The sequence below is a fragment of the Notamacropus eugenii genome, chromosome 1 (genome assembly GCF_028372415.1).
Source record: "Notamacropus eugenii isolate mMacEug1 chromosome 1, mMacEug1.pri_v2, whole genome shotgun sequence".
NCBI classification, from domain to species: domain Eukaryota; kingdom Metazoa; phylum Chordata; class Mammalia; order Diprotodontia; family Macropodidae; genus Notamacropus; species Notamacropus eugenii.
The window spans coordinates 421,422,962-421,445,075 of record NC_092872.1 but is presented as its reverse complement, the minus strand read 5'-3'; the positions used below and the strand labels follow the sequence as shown (position 1 = coordinate 421,445,075).

The following is a 22,114-nucleotide window of genomic DNA, read 5'->3' as shown; positions in this document are numbered from 1 at the left end:
AAGGCCACACCCGAGGATACAGAAGGCCGCACGTGGCCTCAAGGCCATGGGTTCCCCACCCCTGCTCTGGATAAATTGTTTCTTCTCTGTGAATCTTAGTTTCCTCATCTTTAAATTCACCACTGGACTAGATGTTCTCTAAACATTTTTCCAGCTCTAAATTCAATGATTCTATGCGAGACAAGGTTTGGTTGGTGTTTAGAGCCTATGAGGGCAGTTTATCTGCCAGGGAGCTCTCCAAAGTACCAGAAGCCTCTGTCCAAGATCATCCCTGACCCTTCGGACCCAGGCCTCCCATTTATATCTAAATACTGTCTCAATCTCCCCGGAGCTTCAACCTCCTGACTTCACCTACCTCTGCTACCAAGCAGATTTCCCTTCCAATGTCTGCTCTGATCCTAACTACTACTTCAGCTGTTTGATCTCACACCTCCTGCTTCTTCAAACTAACCTATCATATGCAGCAGCACCAGCCTGGTTCTCAACACATCTGCCCAGGGTTAACTGAACTATGATGGGCAGACAATCCCAAATGCCAGAGCTTACCATCCCAGTCATATCTCTTTGCATTTAAAGGGGGGAAGGACCTAGAGGTGTTTTCTCATCCTGACAATTATATTTTGCTGATCTAACATTCTCCAAATAGCTTCCATCAAATCCAGGCCTCTTCCCCATTTTCTCTCAGCCTACCATACAGTATAACTGCTGGGATGCAGGAGGTGCTACATTTCATACCAAAGGAGTTTAAAAGGAACTTCTAGAGTCCTTCCTAATGCTGGGTGTGATGTACAGATCTACAAAAGGTCAAGTCACCACCTTATGCCACCATTTGTTTAGTGCTAACAAAGCCAGACTGTACTCAAACCATGGTTCCCAGGGCATACCTAGGACTTTTGTTTGTCTCCTTTGTTTCCTCTAGGTGTTTAAATACAAGAATATTTTATTATACTAAACTTTGTAGGACTCATGCAATTCTCTTGGTTAAAGTGATTGCAAATTTGGCCTCAGGGTCACAGAACTGAAGAACACTGCTCTGACACCTTAAGTGGACATGATACTACAAATGTGCTCTTATTCCTAGGTATGCCTAAGGCCTCTGTCTAATAATTAATGATGTCTGGGGGTCCTTGAACTCAGAGAATCCAACATGGAATCAAAATACTTCATATGGTAACATCTTCATTTGATACAAAGAAATGGATGAGGCAATGTGCTGTGGTAGGAAAAAATGTAGACTCAGAAGACCTGGTTTCAAGCCCTAACTCTTGACACTTACTTGGTATGTGATGCTGGGCAAGTAATTTCCCCTCTCTGAGTCTCAGTTTCCTTAGTAAATTTCCCACATATCTTTTCGTATACCTGTCCTTTGTACTTAACCTCAAGCACCCCTATATTAATTGCTGATGTTCAAGTTTCTCTCGTCAACTGTCTGTTGGACATCTCAACTTGGATGTCCCATAAGCATTTCTAACCCAATTCATCCAAAACATAACTTATTATCTTTCCCCTTGGACCAAACCCTCCTTCTAACATCTCTGTTTCTGTTGAGGACGTCACCATTCTTTTAGTTACCAAGAATCACAACCCAGATATTGTTCTCAACCTTTCACTCTTGCTCACCCTTATCCCATTAGCTTCTAGATATCTTTACTTCCCCTTTGTCTAGATCGCCTGTATCCTCCTCTCTATTTACACCAGAAGGGCCCTAACACAGGTGTTTATCACCTTTCTCCTATACTGTACAATAGCCTCTTAATTGGTCTCCCTGACTCCAGTCTCACCCCCTTCCATTTCACTCTCCACATGACTGCCTAAATTAATATTCCTAAAGCACAAATATGATCTCATTACTCCACTGGCTCAAGAACCTTACGTTACTCCAAATTGTTTTTAGGATAAATGATCATTTCTTCTTTGGGAAATTTAAAGCCCTTCATAATCTGGCTCCACAGTATCTTTCCAGGATGTTTGAATGTTATTTCCCTTCACACACTCTGTACTTCAGCCAAAGAGGTTTATTTTTCTATTTCCCATACACAATCTTCCATCTCCCACCTCCCTTACTTTGTACAGGCTGTTGTCCATGCTATGCCTGACTCTCTTTACAATTGTTTTCTACCACACCACAGTGCCTCATCTATTTCTTAGTATGAAATGGAAATGTTACCATATGGAGTATGTTGATTCCATGTTGGATCCTCTGACTTCAAGAGCCCCTGGACATCATTGCTTATCAGACAGAGGCCTTAGGCATGCCTAGGAATGAGAACCCGTGCATATTTGTAGTACTGTGTTCAGTTAAGGCATCAGAGCAGTGGTCTTCAGTTCTGTGACCCTGGGGGCACATTTGCAGTTACTTTCACCAAGAGAATTACACGACTCCTATGGAATTTAGTATAACAGAATATTTTTGTGCTTTAATTAATAGAATATTCTTATATTTAAATTAGATTACGCTAAAATGTTCTCCCTTTTCACATCCACCTCTTAGAACTATCTTCTTTGAAGACCTAGTTTAAATACCACCTCCTTTGAAGAAGCCTTTCCACTCTGTCAATTCTTAGCTTCCCCTCCCATCACTGTGCATTTTTTTGTAGATCTTGCATTTACTTATTTGTGAATATGCTGTACCCTCCCCACAGAATATAGGTTTCTTGAAGGGAGGGACTTCTATCCCACTTCTTTATTTGCATTCACAGCACCAGCAAAGTGCCTGGCAAATAAAAGGCACTCAATAAATGCTTGTTGATTCACTCATTACAAGCTGCTAGAAAAGAGAGTCTATATCGTGTCTATTGTTAGATTCTCCCAATACTTAGCAGCTGCTTAACAAGTAATTATTAAAACCTATATTAAAGCTATAACATGAACGGGTTAGATTAAATTGTTCTAAGGTTTCCTTCTAGCTGTGATGTTCCAAAATTGTCTAATCATACCAGATGATAGGATTTGGGGTGGAAAGAACACCAAATTGGAATTGGAGGATACAGGTTGAAAGCCAGTCTCTGCTACACTTGCTACCTGGTTGACTTTAGACAAGTTGCCTCCCCTCTCATAACTTTAGTTTCAAATTCTTCTAGAAAATGAAGAAGTTGGACTATATCAAAGGTTCTTAACCTTTTTTGTGTCCTGGTTCCTTTGGCAGTCTGATAAAGCCTATGAAAAATCCTCCTCAGAAAAAATATCTTTAAAGGAATAAAATTTTATTTAGCCATTTCAGTCATGTCTGATTCTTCATGATCCCATTTGGATTTTTCTTGGCAGAGATAACGGAGTGATTTGCCCTTTCCTTCTCCAGCTCATTTTACAGATGAGGAAACTGAGGCAAATGTCTGCATCCACATTTGAACTCAGGATGATGTCTTTCTGATTCCAGGCCTAGCACTCTATCCACTGTGCCAGCTAGCTATCCACAAGCAATAAAATACAATGCATCCAATTACAAAGGAAACCAATTATATTAATGTCAAAATATTTAGGAAAAGAAATTCACTAACCCCAGGTTAAGAATAACTGGACTGGATTATCATTAAGGTCGCTTGAAGTTCTAAATCCTATGAACAACAAAGCAACAGCAGCATGAGATAGTGGACAGACCTGGAATCACAAACACCCAAGTTTAAATTCTGTATCCGATGTAGACTAGGTATATGACAAAAAGCAAGTCACTTAATCTCAGTGCCCCAGACAGTTCTCTAAGACTGGAAATTACACACCTGTTGCCAATTCGCACTGACCGAGGCAGTTGCCACTCTGGAGTTATCTACACTGATGAAATCACAGGTCCAGAATAAACCAAACAAATAAAGAGTACAAGGGAATTCTATAGTCTTCCTGAGTTAAATGAGAAGTTTCCCAAAAGAGCATTCTAATTAAAGGTCTGGAGGAATTCTTTTGAGTCGAGTCTTTTGATTCCACCTTCAATTATTGATGGTATCTTTATGAGGTGGGATGAGGAGAAGAATATGATTCCATTTTCCCATAAATAGGAGCTTGCCTTTTTAGCAAATATTAGCAGAGATCTATTAAAGATGCCAATTCTCTTTTTAAATGTTTCATTGACATTCCTTGCTATCTTTCCCCAATGACTCACCACCAACATCACCATTTCTACAAACTTCCTAAATAAGTACAATCAAGCAAACAAATCAATACACCAGCCATGTCCGAACATATACACCTCGTTCCAAATATGTAGTCCATCCTCTGTCAGAGAGAGGCAGAAGGCATGCTTCATCATCAGTCTTCTTGAGTCATGATGATGCTAAATTTCCCAGAAAGCATGTACGAAATGGGACACAACAGGTACCCACAAGTTACACCTTAGCAGCTGCACGGTAAAAAAGGGAGGGACTGAAATAAGCCAACAGATACAACCACACTCAGAAATTTAAAGACAGGAGAAAGCTGTAAGAATAGGAAGTCATATCTGTCACCAAAGGGGAGGATACCTTTACTGCTAAGCTAAATTTCATTGGGATGTGGTCTATCCAAGGGGGGCCACATTTCTACTTTCTGATAATTTACGAACACAAGAATGTATCAAATCTCCTACTGAATAAAAAGATTATTGATCTTGAGCTAGAAGGAAACTTAAGACACCATACAGTGCAACCCTTTCATTTTATAGAGGAAGGAACTGAGGCCCATGGGATGTAACCATGGTCTCACAGGCAGATTATATCAGAGACCACTGTTGTTCATTTAAGTCATTTCTGACTCTTTGTGATTCTATTTGGCATTTTCTTGGCAAAGGTCCTGGATTGGTTTATCATTACTCCAACTTATTTTACAAATGAGGAAACTAAGGCAAACAGGGGATAAGTGACTCACCCAGGGTCACAGCTTGTAAGTGACCGATGCCAAATTTGAACTCAGGTCCTCCTGACTTCAGGGCTGGCATTCTATCCACTTCACCATCGAGCTGCTCTATCTACCAATATTTTTCCAAATGAACCAGTCTGACCCTGCTCAAAAAGTTCTATAGGGTCTTACAGTGGGAGGGGCCCTTAGAGATCATTCACTTAAACTTCATTTGACAGGTGAGGAAGCCTGCATCAGTAGTAACTTGCTCAAGGCTTTATACAGAGTTCAGGGCAGAGCTGGGATTAAACCCTAGGATTCTTGACTCCAAATCCAGTACTCTTCAGCAGCAGTCCCTAGCCTAACATTCAAGGTCCTCCACAATCTAAACCCACCTTTATTTCATGTTGTTCATCCTCACACACTTTATGTCTCAGTCAGATTAGAACACCAGATATTCCCCAATATTGCCCTGGACTTAACCTATCCCAAATTTCCTCATGCCATTTTACCTACATCTCAACTTTACATTTATCACATTTCTCTTGGTTTCATTTATTTCTGTACGTGTCACATTTCCCTGTTAGATCACCTCCTTCAAGGCAGGGGCAATGTCATTTTTTAACCCCGGTGCCTAACAAAAGACTTTGTGCATAATAGGTATTTAATAAATGTGTGTTGACTGAATGTTGATGAAACAAGTGATGGATAATCATCTTTAATAATGTATTTCTCATGATATATTTATAAAGCTCACATGGAAATGTAGACATAGAGCACATGGCTAGGCAGGATTCTAAATCTCTGATCAATTGGCTGGGCATGTGGCACTCTTTATAGCCTAATCTAAGTTATGTAAATCAAAAGGGGAGGATCAAAGATCCTGCACAGAGTATGATGGGAAGAACAAGGTTAGCAGAAAGTCTTAGTGAAGAAGACTTGCTAAAAAGCAAGTCTTAAAAGTCTCCTTAAGTCTCCTTAAAAATGGATGCTAAACCGCAGTGTCTAGAGGATGGGGAAATGGGAGAGGCATGCTTTGTCCTCTTCCCCGCTCCCACTGAGAGCATGAAATATCACATTTAGTGATCTATTGGTCCCTGATTTGCTAGCATGAATGGACCAGGTCTCACTGGATTTCTTCATCAGAGATTATAAATTTTCTTTTGGATTTCCTTCACTTTTTACGAAGAACACACTTTCAAAACCTGACCACCAATGTTATCCCCAGCCTTCGGGGAATCACTAACATGGGTGTACAAAGACAAACACATACACAAAAAAATCACCTGTTCCAAGATGTGAAACAAATGCACCATTCTATACCCTCAGTAAAGCCTACCCAGGTTTCTCCTGCCAAATGAAATGTTACTGATGTTTTAAAACTGACAGTCAACAAGCACCGTGAATCTCCCCTGCTCAGAGAGTAGAAGACAGGCAGACAAGCATGGGAGCAACATTAAATTATGCTTCATTTTAGTTTATTTCTCTGAAAGTGAACAGGAAGGATGAAATAAAACTCTGCTGGCTGTAAACTAACAGCATGAAACAGAGCACACACACACACAAGTGACAAGGCCAGTATTTCAGCACTCCTCACTTAATTATTCCATCTAACCTCCACTCTCTCTACTCACCAGTAGAAGTTTTACATGGCAAAATTACAGCTAGTGTAGTGGAGAAAGTATCTCATTCTCATTAAGAGACCTAGATTCTAGTACTGGCTCCATTATGGAGCCTCAGTTTCTTCATTTGTCAAAAGGGAAATAATACCTACAACTTTGAGAACTCTGGCATTAAGTCATGAGAAAGGCTCTGAAAACTACAAAGCACCTCAGGCTTTAAATCAAGTCACCTAAACACACAAACTATCCTTCCCTAACATGTTTCTCTGTGATCATGGGTCATAAACTCTTCTAAGAAAACACACTGCGTTTACAAGTCACTCCTTCCAACAGGCTTTGTATCTTACTGTGTTCAACAAACATTTTGATAAGTACCTTCTATTTGCAGGGCTTTGCATCACCTGTGCTAGCTAGGTGCTGGAGATTCAAAGGAGAAAAAAGTTCTCCAGGGACTTGTAATCCAATGGAGATAAAGGATGGAATGTAGGACATGTACACAAATGTGTATGATAGAAGGTAGGATGGGACAGTGGCTAAGATCCAGATTTCACAAGGGGGAAGTCAAGATTCAGCTGGGGACATCACAGAAGAAATTGGGGAGGAGGTACATGTGAATTGAGCGTTCAAGGAAGAAAAGGATGTTAACAGGCCAAGACAGGGAGGGAGTACACTTGTAGGACTCTTGCAATTAGAACTAGAAAAGATTTGTCTCAGAGATGAGTGGGCCAATCCTCTCATCTTATAAATAAGGAAAATGAGGCCAAAAGAGGTGAAGGAACTTTGCCAAAGACACACAATTAGAAGAGTCAGGAGGTAAAGTTAAGTCTTCTGAATCCAAATCCAGTGCTCCTTGCAGAACTTCACTACATGGGTGAGATGTCCTGCATGCCTCCCTCCGAACCTCTCAGGAATACCTGGCCCTTCAGGAATGCAAGCCCAATCCTGTGATTCCAAACCTGCCATTTACTACTGTAGGCATAGATGGCAATTGACCACCTGGGTTTCAGTGTCTTCATTTGTAAAACAGGGACTTAGACTGAAAGACTTCTGGAACCCCTTTCAGCTCTAAGTCTATAGTGGATGGATGGAAGAAAGGAGGGAGGCAGGGGGAGAGAGAGGAAAGGAAAGAAGGAAGGAAAGAAGGAAGGAAGGAAGGAAGGAAGGAAGGAAGGAAGGAAGGAAGGAAGGAAGGAAGGAAGGAAGGAAGGAAGGAAGGAAGGAAGAATGGAAGGAAGGAAGGAAGGAAGGAAGGAAGGAAGGAAGGAAGGAAGGAAGGAAGGAAGGAAGAGTGAAAGAGAGAAACCCAATAATTTTAACTACTCAGAAAAAGGCACCAAGACACAATGTGAAGCTTTAATTCCTTTTACACAATTCCTAAAGAGGATCCTTACTCTGGAGGCAAAGCATCCTTGCCTGTCTCCTCTCCAACCCACAACTAATCAATCAGCAAGTATTTATTAAGGGCTTTCTCATGAAAAGCATTATGCTAAGTTCTGTGGATACAGAGTAACCACTGGCATCTTGGTGATAATTACTGCGATGTTTATATTCCCTAACTCAATCAGGTTTAGTGGCTTCCTATTGCCCCAGGATAAAATATGACTTTCTCAGTTTAGCTTTCAAAGCCCTACCCATGGTCCCATTTGAGATGACTTCCCTTCCTTCATTGTGAAATCCAGTGAAACTGACCTTTCAATTCTTAAAACATAACATTCCATCTTTAATCTCTGTGCCTTGCACTGGCCATCCCCCATGCCTGGAAAGTAGCCCCTTCTCATCTCCCCCTCACATCATTCTTCTCTTCCTTCAAGCTCTCCTGATCCAGCCAACTGCTACAGCTCTACCTCCCAAACTGTCTTGTGGTTAACTGTTCTGTATACTGTCTTCCCCATTAGAATGTAAGCCCCTTAAGAGGAGGGAATGCTTCACTCTTTTTATTTGCATCCACAGCCCTCAGCACATATATTAGGTGCTGAATAAATTTTGGTTGATTGACTGATGATGCATTATAAAGATGAGGTTTCTTCTAGATACAAGCAAGACTGAGTGTTTGCTGGCTCTGGAAATGGCCACAGGTAGGTAGGGAATGAGGGAGAGAGGAAGGAAGGAAGGAAGGAAGGAAGGAAGGAAGGAAGGAAGGAAGGAAGGAAGGAAGGAAGGAAGGAAGGAAGGAAGGAAGGAAGGGAGAGAGACAGAGAGACAGAGAGAGAGAGAGAGAGAGACTCATGCTGACATAACAGAGTTCTGAATATTCTTATGGTACAGCAAAATATCCCAGATTTGACCTCAGAGGGTCCAGATTCAGGGTTTGGCACCAATACTACTTCTATCCTAAGCCAAGTAATTTTCCCTCTACTCTATGAGACTGATTTCTCACCCCCATCATAAGAGGGTTGGCCTAGACGATCCCCAGGGTTCCTCCCAGTTCTTGCTGTCTGTGTTCCACGTTCTTCAAATGCCCCTTCTAAGCTCTGATCCTTGGTGATTCTTTCTATCTTCATGGTACTCAGAAAATATATTTACTTTTGCTTATTCCTTCATTCAAAAATCATGTTTTAATTTCTCCAACAAAGATCATGATTTAGATTTTATCCTAGGAAAGGACCTTAGAATCTCATGAAGAGGCAAAGAAACTGAGGACCAAAGACCAGGGAGATTGATTTGCCAAAGCTCACAAGGGAGACAAGTGTCAGTGGTAGCATGATATGAACTCAGGTTTTTTTGGCTCCAAATCTAGCATTCCCTCCCACTCTGCTAGACAGCCTCACTTTCATGTAATAAATAATGATAAATAAATTATAAACCATTGCCTCTTAGTCAAAGGACTCTTAAAAGTATATCCCTCTTTCAAAGCATGTCTGTGTGCAACACTATTCAACAAGACAAAGAATTTGTCAGCTCATAGCTGAAAGCCCTAGAATTGGTTTGCTATGTTAGAATATTGTTCTCTAGGAGCCTCAGTTTCCTCCTTTGTAGCATGAGGATGCTTCACTAGATGGTATTTAGGGGCCACTTCTAACTCTGGCATTCATGAATCTATGAATAAGAAACTTGCTTCAATGAATCTTAGTGATGACATCTAGCTCCTACCCTGTCACCCAATAATGCCATCATATTCATTTTTAAAGGCATGGGATTCTACTTGGCTAAGAAGTTGAGCAAATGAAACCAAAGTCATTTATTTGGAATTCCCAGATGGTGGGCTGCCTGCACAATTACATCATGGTTGTAGGTACAATCATACCTTGTACTTTTCCTTTGTCACCTTCTATTAGTCATTTCACCCACTAGGTGCAGAAAGGTTAAATCCCTGTTATTGTTTTCTGTTTTACAACTAAAAACCTAACAACACTAAGGCTAAGTGACTTGTCAGAGACAAGGCACAAGCAAGGATTGGAACTCAGCATTTGTGATTTAAAATTTAGGAAGGAGGGAGCCAAGATGGCGGAGTAGAAAGACGCACATACACATAGCTCCGAACCCACAACCCATAGAACGGCTACAGGGGAGTAACTCATGGAGAATTCTGCACCCAGAGGCCACGGAATATTGGAGCGAGGGAGATTTCTGTTCCGGAGGGACCTGCAAACCTCTCGCAGGGGGTCCTTCGCGCTGCGTACTGGGCGCTGGGACTGGGAGCTGAGTGCAGCCCTGCCGCAGCCACGGCACCGAGAGGAAAAGATCCAAGCGGGCTTCGGGGACAGGATCTCCAGCAGCCACGCGGGTCCCTCCACCCACAGAGGGACCTGCAAACCTCTTGCAAAAGGTCCATCGCGCTGCAGACGCGGAGCCCAGCCTAGCCTAGACCTGCTGCGGCCATGGCCAGGGCACCGAGAGAAACAGATCTGAACAGGCTTCGGGGACGGGATCTCCAGCAGCCGCGCGGATCCCTCCGCCCACAGGTGACGGGGGTTGGTGAGAGAGTCTCTTTGGCGGGTCGAGAGGGGAGTGGGGTGCCCCCATGATTTGGGCCCCCCTGGGAGGTAGAAGCTGAGAGGCTCCCCAAGAAAGCAGGAGCCTGAATCCATTGTGGAAGGTCTGTGCATAAACGCCCTGAGGGAACTGAGCCTGAGAGGCTGCCCTGCCCCTGACCTGACCACCTGAACTTAATTCTCACACTGAATAGCAGCCCTGCCCCCGCCAAAAGCCCTAAGGCGGGAAGCAGCATTTGAATCCCAGTCCCCAAACACTGGCTGGGAGGATCAGGAGGCGAGGTGGGTGTGAGGAGAATATTCAGAGGTCAAGTCACTGGCTGGGAAAATGCCCAGAAAAGGGAAAAGAAATAAGACTATAGAAGGTTACTTTCTACGTGAACAGGCATTTCCTCCCTGCCTTTCTGGTGAGGAAGAACAATGCTTACCATCAGGCAAAGACACAGAAGGCAAGGCTTCTGTGTCCCAGCCCACCCAATGGGCTCAGGCCATGGAAGAGCTCAAAAAGAATTTTGAAAATCAAGTTAGAGAGGTGGAGGAAAAGCTGGGAAGAGAAATGAGAGACATGAAGTCAAAGTATGAACAACAAATCAGCACCCTGCTAAAGGAGACCCAAAAAAATGTTGAAGAAAATAACACCTTGAAAAATAGGCTAACTCAATTGGCAAAAGAGGTTCAAGAAGCCAATGAGGAGAAGAATGCTTTCAAAAGCAGAATTAGCCAGATGGAAAAGGAGATTCAAAAGCTCACTGAAGAAAATAGTTCTTTCAAAATTAGAATGGCACAGATGGAGGCTAAGGACTTTGTGAGAAAGCAAGATATCACAATACAAGCCCAAAAGAATGGAAAAATGGAAGATAATGTGAAATATCTCATGGGAAAAACAACTGACCTCGAAAATAGATCCAGGAAAGACAATTGAAAAATTATGGGACTACCTGAAAGCCATGATCAAAAAAAGAGCCTAGACATCATCTTTCATGAAATTATCAAGGAAAACTGCCCTGAGATTCTAGAACCAGAGGGCAAAATAAATATTCAAGGAATCCACAGAACACCACATGAAAGAAATCCAAAAAGAGAAACTCCTAGGAACATTGTGGCCAAATTCCAGAGTTCCCAGGTCAAGAAGAAAATATTGCAAGCAGCTAGAAAGAAACAATTCAAGTATTGTGGAAATACAATCAGGATAACACAAGATCTAGCAGCCTCTACATTAAGGGATTGAAGGGCATGGAATGTAGAGGGCCGAGCCCCCTGGTGAGCCCGGAGACGCCGGGGGTAAGAACCCGCCTTCGGGTGCTGGGAACACCCCTTACGGAGTTGAGCTCTGCCTTCAGGGCGGAACATGGGAGGAGCTACGGCAGGGTATATAAGGGGGAACACGGGAAGGTCGGGTAGGACTGGGGTAAGCAATAAAGTGCAGTAAGTAGCCTCCTCAGGTGTACTGTTTGGTCATTCCCCTCCCCCACAGGAGGGGGCCAGAACCACTGGAAGACCGGTATAGCGGGTGGCTTACAGGAGAGGTAAGCTTCTAGGCGACAGCCCCGGGCAGGCCGGGTGCAGCTGGCGCCCAAACAGGGACCTCTGGCCCCCCCTGTAGCCGGGGAGAAGGACCAAACCCTCACCGTTAGTTGGTGGGAAGCCTCACTGTTAGTCGGTGGGAAGGGGCCGTGTGTCGGCGGAAACCCTCACCGTTAGTCGGTGGGAAGCCCCGCTGTTTGTCAGCGGGAAGACGCTGTTAGTCAGCATGGGTCAGGGGTATAGCATTCCTCTGATCAAGCCCGAGGAGAAGGTAGTGCTTACTAGTCACTTATACAAGCTTTGTAAGAAGGAAGGGATTAAGCCCCACTTAAGCCATTGTCTAGATTTGGTTGAGTATATTTGGAAGATTTCCCCGTGGCTAGAATATTCGGGGATTACAAAGAACAATTGGTTGCTGGTAGGCCAACAGATGGCATCTTGTTATAAGACCACGCCCGGTTTGTTAAAGGACATGGATTTCACCATGTACGGGCTGATAAAGATAGTCCTCCAAGGTGCGCCCCGCCCTGCTGCGGCAGCAACCTGTGCAACCCAAGTGGGGGACTCCCTAGGAGAAACATCTGAGGAGGAAGGGAGGCCCCAGCCAACCGCACCCACATGTCCTTCTAGGGCGGTGGTGCAGCAAGATGGCGCATGGCCTAGAGCTGTGGCGCAGCAAAAATTCCAGCCTGGAAGTCTCTCTTCCAAGCTTAGCACGTCGCCCAGCTCCCTTGCGCAGCATGTAAAACAACCTGGAAGTACCTCCGGCGCTGGCGCAAGGCACAAACCAGTGAAACACCACCCCAGAGAGGAAGAGGTGGAGGCCCTCACTGCTGATCTGGCCTCGTTGGCGGTGCCCAGTGAACCGCAATTTGTCTTTGGGCATGGCAGTAGGCCTCCTGAAGGGGGTGTAGTGGCTAGGAGCCTCCAGGAGGCCATGAGGAAGGGGGAGACCCTGGAAGGATGGGACACCATACTCCGGATGTTCCCAGTAAGAGATGCCCCAGGGGGGCAAAGAACCTATGCGCCAGTACCATTCAAATTATTCAAGGACTTAAAGGAAGCTGTGGCAAAATATGGCCCTTTGGCCCCATATGTGTCCCAATTATTAAAGAATGCCACTTCCACCTGGCCATGGACCCCTGCAGATTGGAAGGATGTAGCACAAACAGTCCTCACTCCCGGCCAGTATGTAACTTGGGAGGCGTTGTGTAAGAGAGAGCTACTTCTGCCACCCCAGCCATTGTTAGTCTCTCAGATGCTAAAGTGTTCCCCCATCTCAGCCAGTATCTGATTAAGGCTGAGACCTGGGAAGGACTACAACCTTTAATTGAAAAATTCCTTAAGTATAGAATCTTTGTCCCTTTTTCATCTCCTTGCCACACTGCAACCCTTCCCACAAAAAGGCCTAATGGAGAATACTCACAATTTATTTTTGCTTTTGAATGTACTTTTCCTGGGGAATCAAGTCCATATCAGCTAACATGGACAGTCTTGCCCCAAAGCTTTCGGGATAACCCTCATTTATTTGGCCAGGCTTGGGAAGGGATTTAAGGCACTCGAAACTAGTAGGCAGTAGCTTAATTCAGTATGTGCATGATATTCTTATTTGTAGCCCCACCCAGGCGGATTCTTTGGCTGCTGCCACAGAAGCCCTTACTTTCTTAGACATTCGAGGCTATAGGGTCTCTTTGAAGAAAGTCCAGATAGCATGCCAGTCTATAAGGTATCTGGGCCATGAACTCACACCCACCTCTCTCTCCTTAACCTCTGAGATAAAAAGAAAAATCCTGTCTATCCCTGTTCCAGCTACTAAGAAACAACTTTGAGTGTTTTTAGGCATGACTGGATTTTGTAGACTCTGGATTCCTAATTTTGGTTTTATTGCTAAACCCCTTTATGACCCTACTCAGGGCACTGACTCGGAACAGGCTGAAGTTTTTGAGACTCTGAAAACTAATTTGACCACCACCCCCTCACTAGACCTACCCAATCTGGGAAAACCTTTCACTCTGTACATTAATGAAAGGAAAGGACAGGCTTTGGGAGTCTTAATCCATTCCTTAGGACCTGACCCCAGGCAAGTTGATGTTTTTATTTACTCAAAATATGCTTTCCTTGTTCTACATACCTATGGAGCAATCTGGAAAGAAAGGGGATATCTGACAGCAAAAAACTCCCCTATCAAACATGCCCTCCTATGTTTTGGCCTTGCCACAGTCATCTTTAATTCTCTCCAGAGAAATTATCTTTTATGCCAGGGAAATTGTCTTTTCTTTATACTCCTTTTGTACCTGTTTGGTGTGTGTTTGCCTAACGTCCTTGCCAGGTTTGGATTTTTCAGAGTGCAAGCCATCAACTTCCAGATGACAGCCCAGGCTGTATACCAACCTCCCTCTGAATCCAAGGTCTCCAGCCCACTGGACCGTGGCACTACCCAGGTTCTGAAGTCTGACCCCTTGAACAGGACCCATCAAGTCAGGGACAGGTCTACGCCCCTTGCCAGCAGGAAGAAGTTTCAGAAGCTGAGACCTTCGCCCTTTACCCCAAAAGAATTTGGGTTCAATCTGTTTGAGGAGGGGAATGATGAGGTTCAGACTCTGGGAGCCTCCTTGAGCTCCCCTTGAATCTTCCCACTTAATCTGGCCTTTCTTACTCAAATCTAATCTTCCCATTTGTTCTGCAGTCTCAGAAAGCCCATGGGCTTTTCATTATCATTTCAGGTCTCTGTTGCACTCTCCACCCTTGATCCCATCAAAACCCCATTCCCATACTGCCCCTATCAAGATCTCTGGATTGCCCCACCTGCTTCCCACCCAAACCCTCCATTGTCTGATATCTCCTGATAGCCTAGTGAACTTTCAACGGCTCACTACCTTCCTAGTTCCTGCTGCGTTCCTGCTATTGACCTGCATCTGCCTCCCCTGCTTGCTGCGATGTATCTGTGCACTGATCAGACCAACTATCCTAGAAGCGAAGGCTGACCTGCGTTCCCTCCTTGCATCCCCGTAATCCCCCCCCCCCCACGATGTGCAGGACATCACCTCTGTTTAAACAAAAAGGGGGAGGTGTAGAGGGCCGAGCTTTGGACTGTGGCCCCCTGGTGAGCCCGGAGACGCCGGGGGTGAGAACCCGCCTTCGGGTGCCGGGAACACCCCTTACAGAGCTGAGCTCTGTCTCCAGGGCGGAACATGGGAGGAGCTACGGCAGGGTATATAAGGGGGAACAGGGGAAGGTCGGGTAGGACTGGGGTAAGCAATAAAGTGCAGTAAGTAGCCTCCTCGGGTGTACTGTTTGGTCATTCCCCTCCCCCACAGGAGGGGGCCAGAACCACTGGAAGACCGGTATAGCGGGTGGCTTACAGGAGAGGTAAGCTTCTAGGCGACAGCCCCGGGCAGGCCCAGTGCAATGGAATAGGATATTCCAGAAGTCAAAGGAACTAGGACTAAAACCAAGAATCACCTACCCAGCAAAACTGACTATAATACTTCAGGGGAAAAAATGGTCTTTCAATGAAATAGAGGATTTTCAAGCATTCTTGATGAAAAGACCAGAGCTGAAAAGAAAATTTGACTTTCAAACACAAGAATGAAGAGAACCATGAAAAGGTGAACAGCAAAGAGAAGTCATAAGGGACTTACTAAAGTTGAACTGTTTACACTCCTACATGGAAAGACAATATTTGTAACTCTTGAAACATTTCAGTATCTGGGTACTGGGTAGGATTACACACATACACATGCACACACGCACACATACATAGAGACAGAGTGCACAGAGTGAATTGAAGAGGATGGGATCATATCTTAAAAAAAAAAATGAAATCAAGCAGTGAGAGAGAAATATATTGGGAGGAGAAAGGGAGAAATTGAATGGGGCAAATTATCTCTCATAAAAGAGGCAAGCAAAAGACTCATTAGTGGAGGGATAAAGAGGGGAGGTGAGAGAAAAACATGAAGTCTACTCTCATCACATTCCACTAAAGGAAAGAATAAAATGCACACTCATTTTGGTAGGAAAACCTATCTTACAATACAGGAAAGTGGGGGACAAGGGGACAAGCAGGGTGGGGGGGATGATAGAAGGGAGGGCATGGGGAGGAGAATGCAATTCGAGGTTGACACTCATGGGGAGGGATAGGATCAAAAGAAAATAGAAGTAATGGGGGACAGGATAGGATGGAGGGAAATATAGTTAGTCCTATACAACACAACTATTATGGAAGTCATTTGCAAAACTACACAGATTTGGCCTATATTGAATTGCTTGCCTTCCAAAGGGAAGGGGTGGAGAGGAAGGGAGGTAAAGAAGTTAGAACTCAAAGTGTTAGGATCAACTGTAATGTTCTTACCACTAGGAAATAAGAAATACAGGTAAAGGGGTATAGAAAGCTATCTGGCCCTACAGGACAAAAGAGAAGACGGAGACAAGGGCAGAGAGGGATGATAGAAGAGAGAGCAGATTGGTCATAGGGGCAATTAGAATGCTTGGTGTTTAGGGGGGGAGGGGAGAAAAGGGGAGAAAATTTGTAACCCAAAATTTTGTGAAAATGAATGTTAAAAGTTAAATAAATAAATTTAATTATTAAAAAGCAAAAACAAACAAACAAACAAAAAAATTTAGGAAGGAGACCCTCCTGTCTTTCAAGTATTAGAAGGCAATGTCTCAGCAGCACGAAACAAAAGTTCGGCTCAGAGCCTAGGGACCTGAGGAGTTCTGCTGTTTACTACCTTGCTTTCTCTTCTGTGAAATGAGGGGTTTGGACTACATAGCCTTTGAAGTTCCTTCCAGCAGATATTTAGAGACAGACAATGATCAGAAAACACATGCATTCCCTTGCAAACTTCATTCTCCAAAACACAGACTGGAGAGGCAGCAGGGCATAGTAAGGAGATGCTGGACTTGGCACAAGGAGACCTGTAACCCCTTGGATTTGATCACTGTTTCTGCCACGTGATAATTATATGTCTCTGGGTAAGTCACTTAATCCCATCTGAACCTTAGTTTTCTCATCTGAAGAAAGTGACCTATGTCTGAAAAATAATACCTGCTCTTGGTAGACCATAAAGCAGCAAAGAAATGTGAGCTAGCCTACTAATGTGAGCTTATTGTCATCACCTTTCTTTCCTCTCCGTTATGCCACTATCAGAACCAGGAAGTTTGTCAACTCTTTCCTTGGGAGAGCTTGACTATTAAATGACATCTGTAAAAAGCCCAATAATCCCAGGAGCAACAGCCTGGATTCTGCACTAGATACTGAAGAAAAGCCCATTAGAAAATGGCTCACGAGGATAGCCATATCACAGCTGTGGCAAAGCAGCTGATCAAGAAAAGCATCTCCAGTAATAATGTGCCTGTGGACATTCTGTGCACAAAGAATGTTGCTTCCCTACATAGGTGCCATGAAAATGAGCCAGCCGCCTTCCTTCCCTGCCCTACATCCACAACCTGATCTGTACCACTAAGCTCCATGGCTCTGTATGAATAAATGCAAGCAGCCTGAGCTGCGCCTGCTCTGAATGCCAATGGAGCTATTCCAGATGCAAAGACAAGGACAGACAATTCCCTAAATCATCTGAGGTGCCAATGTTAGAGCGGGGATTGGAAGCCAGTCAAGGGGTGGGAGACTTGCTGACGATCCATCAAGTCCAGGTTAGCCATCTTGTCAGTGCCATTAACAAGGAATAAATGCTCATGCTTACTCAAGCAGGGCTGGCTATAGGGAGCCTGACAGCACTGGAAGAGGGGAGGGGGAAGAATGCCATTAGTTCTTCTTCCAGATGGGATAAATCAGCATCAGTTTTGTTCCCAGCTTTGAACATCCAAACATCCTTAAGTGACTACAAAGGTAGAAGCATGAGAGTTCAATTGAAAGGTTGATTTGGTTGGAAAATATTTTTAAAGCACTTTGTTTAAAGCAACATGTGTTCCCACTGGCATTATGAATATTACTGCATGGGGACTGTCTTGCCTGTTACCTTTTTGTTACTATGAAGTTATGCAAAGTGCACTAGACTAGGAATCAGGAGACCTGTATTGGGGGATCACACCTCCCTCTCTCCATCAGGAATACCACCAGTCTCCCCAGTGTGTAGCATTAGGGCAACCCTTGACTTATCCTTCTCCACATATCCCAAACTCCCATCAGTCGTTAAGTTGTGACATTTCTACATCGATTACATTTCTCACCCCCATCTTCTTCTGCTGGTTCACAAAATCAAACACCTTCCTGTTTATGTCTTCACCATCATTTCATCATCCTGGCCTACTGCAGTTACTTCCTACTTGGAGTCCCTGCCTCCAATCGTTTCCAACACAGCTGCCAAACCAATCTTCCACTGGCATATGCCTGACCATTTCATTCTCCTGCTCAAAAGCCTTCAGTGACTTCCCATTGCCTCTAGGATAAAATAAAAACTCCTATGCCTGGTGTTCTTCGAAAGCTCTGTTTTATCTTATCTCGTATGATTCCCTTTCACCCATCTGTATTCCAGCCAACTGTACCAATAGCTGTTCCCCAAATTCAGCATCTTCCCCATCTATGCACTTCTGTATTCTCTCCCCTAAGCCCAGATGTACTTCTCCCCCATCTATACCTTTCAAATCCCTTATCTCATCCCAACCTTCAAGTCCTATTTCTTTCCTCCTTCTCAAATTACCTTATGCTTACTTCTCTGTAGACATATTTTATCTCTCACATAGAATGTAAGTTCCTTCAAGTCGTGGATTCTTTCATTTTTTGCCATATGCCCCCAAATCCCAACACTAGCCATTGTACATAGTGGGCATATAAATGCTTGTTGAATTGTTCAAGTCCAGGTTCTGCCACTTAAGGCAGGGAGGTGTTGCAGTGGATACAGCACCAGGCCTGACGTCATCTTCCTGAATTCAAATCTGGCCTAAGATACTTTCTAGCTGTGTGACCCTGGGCAAATCATTTGACCCCACTTGACTCAGTTTCCTCATCTGTAAAATAAGATGAGGAAGGAAATGACAAACTACTCCAGTATCTCTGCCAAGAAAACCCCAAATGAAGACCAAAAACTGACTAACCACCAAGGCTCTGCCACTTATTAACCATATGATCTTGATGAAGCTGTAGCCCCTCTGTGGGCTTCCGTGTCCTTTTCTGGTAAAGTAAGACAAGAGGATCTGTCAGGTCTGGTCTAACATTTTACTGTTCTGAAGGGGTTGTGTTATACCCAAACGTGCTCTAGACAGATCTGGGCCCTTGCCAACTATTTTTTTAAGGATTTATGTAGGAAAATAAAAATGAATTACTTAGGGAGTTAAAATGTTATTTTGTCAAAATATCATCCCAAACAGTTATTATAATACTGTCGATCATTATTATGCATTATAGGATCATAGATTCAGATCTGAAATGGACCTTAGAGAACATCGAGACAGAGGATTCTTAGGAGTTTTTGTTGCAAACGTGTGGAAAAAACGTATGGATCCCTTCTCAGAATAAACTTTTTAAATGCATAAAATAAAATTACAAAGGAAACCAACTACATTAAAATCCAGTTATCAAAATAGTATTTTTGAAGAAGTTTATGGACCCCTGATCTAGTCCAACATCTGTATTTTACAGATGAGAAAACTCACTTGCCCCAGGTCATAGAGAGAGTAGGTGGCAAAAGTGGGATTTAAATCCACATCTGACTTCAGAGCCATTGATCTTCCTAAAAGATCACAGGCATCCCTAAGACATCATGCTGAAAAGCGCAAATCAGACACTCTAAAACAGTCAAATTCAACATGTATGTATTAAGAACCTACTGTTTTCAGTACTGGGAAGGAGGAAGTGTATAGAAGAGATACAAAGGAATATCAAAAGGAAACATCTCTTGGGTGGAAAGGAAATAAAAAACACTTCACAGAAGAAATGGCACCCGAGCTAGGCTTTAAATATAGGAACAATTTCATTGGTCTATACCTAGCTGCTGGTTTGAACGGAGCAAAAGAGTGGAATACATTAGGGTACATTAAGAAGTCAGTTTGTCTGGAATGTGAAGGATGTAAGAGGATGTCAAGGCTGGAAGGGTAAGTTGTGGCAAAGCCTTGGACAAACACTGATCCTCAATCAATCAACAAGCATGTATTCACTGACTGCTATTTGCCAGGCAGAGCGCTCATCTATAACAGCCGACATTTGTATGGTTCTTTAAGGTTTGCAAAATACTTTGCATACAAAGTACTTTACAAAGTCTCATTTAGGTCTCAACAATACATCAAGGTACTTTCTACAGTTCCTGCTAATCCTACTGTATTTTGCAAGTGAGGAAACGGAGGTTCAAAGAGGTTAATTGACTTTCATCAATAATAGGCATAAGAGAGAGAATCCAGACCCCGGTCTGTAAAAGGAGGGGGTTGAGCTAAATGATCTCTAAGGTCCCTTCCATCTTTATATCTCATGTATGAAGATTTTCAGAATAAGTGAAATGAATAATAAGAAATTCTGGGTATGAGGCAAACATGCAGTTCTGCTTATCTATTGTCTTTGATGTACTTCCCATTGAAATCCCTGATGTGTGCTCAGAAGGGGCTTGTGGGGTCCCACCCCAACATTTATTAGGATATTTGTTTTCTGGAACAATGTACCTCTGATATTATTCCAAATATCAATTTCATTCCATCAAGTTTCTGGGCAAGGGGGTCTCCTTTCTATACTGTGGGGAATTGAAAGTAGAAAGCTTATTGTCATTTTATTGGAAAACTTATCTGAGAAACCACTGCTGAATACATCTGCAGGAATCCTGATAAGCCTACAAGAGCTCCAAGTCTTCCCCACACCTAGTCAGGCATTCCCAGGGGTTTCCAGATACTAGCCCAGGATTCAGAAGACATATCCAAGTGATTGTAGCTCATACATGCAAAGTGGTCAAATAACGAGTTAGAAGGTTGTTGATTTTGAAAGAGAAAAAAAATCATCTATTCCTCAAAATACTCTCTTTCATCCACTTTCCCTATTTCTGTTAATAACACCACTCTCTTCTCAATCACTCAAACCTCTTCCCTTTCACTCACCACTCACATCCAATAAACTACCAATTCCTATTAATTACAGTCTCCCCAATCTCTCTCCTATAGGTCCCCTCTTTTCCATTCTTTTCTTCTCCAGTCTAGGCCTTATAACTTCAGGCTCAGATCATGGAATTTCAAACCTTTCATAGGGATATAGTAAATAGAGAGCTGACCCTGGAGCCAGGAAGACCTGAGACACAGATAAGCTATTTGCTTAATTTGGTGTTCTAGGCAAATCTCCAAGACTATAAAGGTGTCCTCTCACATGAGTAGAGGGATCTCCCTATGAGGGGGTGGGGGAGAACCTGTGGCTTTCAGGTTCCTCAAGTGTGGCCCTTGAAGTTTGGATTCCATCAAAGGGCCGCACTTGAAGGCCTTGAGTGTCACAGGTGGCCTCGAGGCCACAGGTTCCCCATCCTTGCCCTATACCAAGTCCATAAGTCCCTATGCCTATCTCCCTCACTCAGCGACAAACGCGTGCTTCTTCATCTCTAGATTTTTCAAGGAAGAGCCCCTTGTAGTTTGAATAAGTCCCACAGCTTTTCAGAGGAAAGCAGAAGGAACTGTGACAATTGGAAAAAGAGTGAGGGTACTCCCCTTGAGAGGCTAGATCCACTAAAAAGTAACGATGTGAGCAGGAGGCACGACAACCAAGCACTCTAGCAGAAAGGAAAACAGACCAATAAACTAACATCGAATTGAAGAAACGCATTTGCTTGTAAAATAGATGCCAGGAAAGTAGTGGGTATCAGCAGACTTATCAGCCCTTATTAGTTGACTATATGAGAACCCCTACTGGGTCCAAGAGGGATATTAATTGTTAATCCATTTTCAACTTCTTTCCAGGAATGCTTGTATACCTTATGCCTCCAGATTTATTGACAAAGTCCACATTCTTAGTCTATAGAAGTTATTTTTGAAGACTTGTTGATTGGTTACTGACTTAGAAATTCCCCCCAACATTTCATACTGGTCCTTGTTTAAAGGTCTCTCCTTTTTTGAGTGAAAATGTTCTTAGTGAGACTCAGCCTGCCCAGCATCCTATCACCTACTGCTGAAAGAAACCTCTGGTAGATATCACAGGCCTTTGACAGATTTGGTGGGAAAGACGTTTGGCCATGGAGGTTTTTCTTAAACAATGATCTTCACAGAATCAGTAGAGAAATGTGGGCAGTGTCTTGAAGAGCACAAGTAGCTTGCTTC

General features: G+C 43.5%; 1 protein-coding gene across 4 annotated transcripts in view; it reads right to left on the bottom strand.

The window, feature by feature from the left end:
* The window catches only part of PTPRT (protein tyrosine phosphatase receptor type T), a 1,308,680-nt gene that overhangs the window by 1,192,731 nt on the left and 93,835 nt on the right, over window positions 1–22,114 (bottom strand). The window lies entirely within an intron of this gene.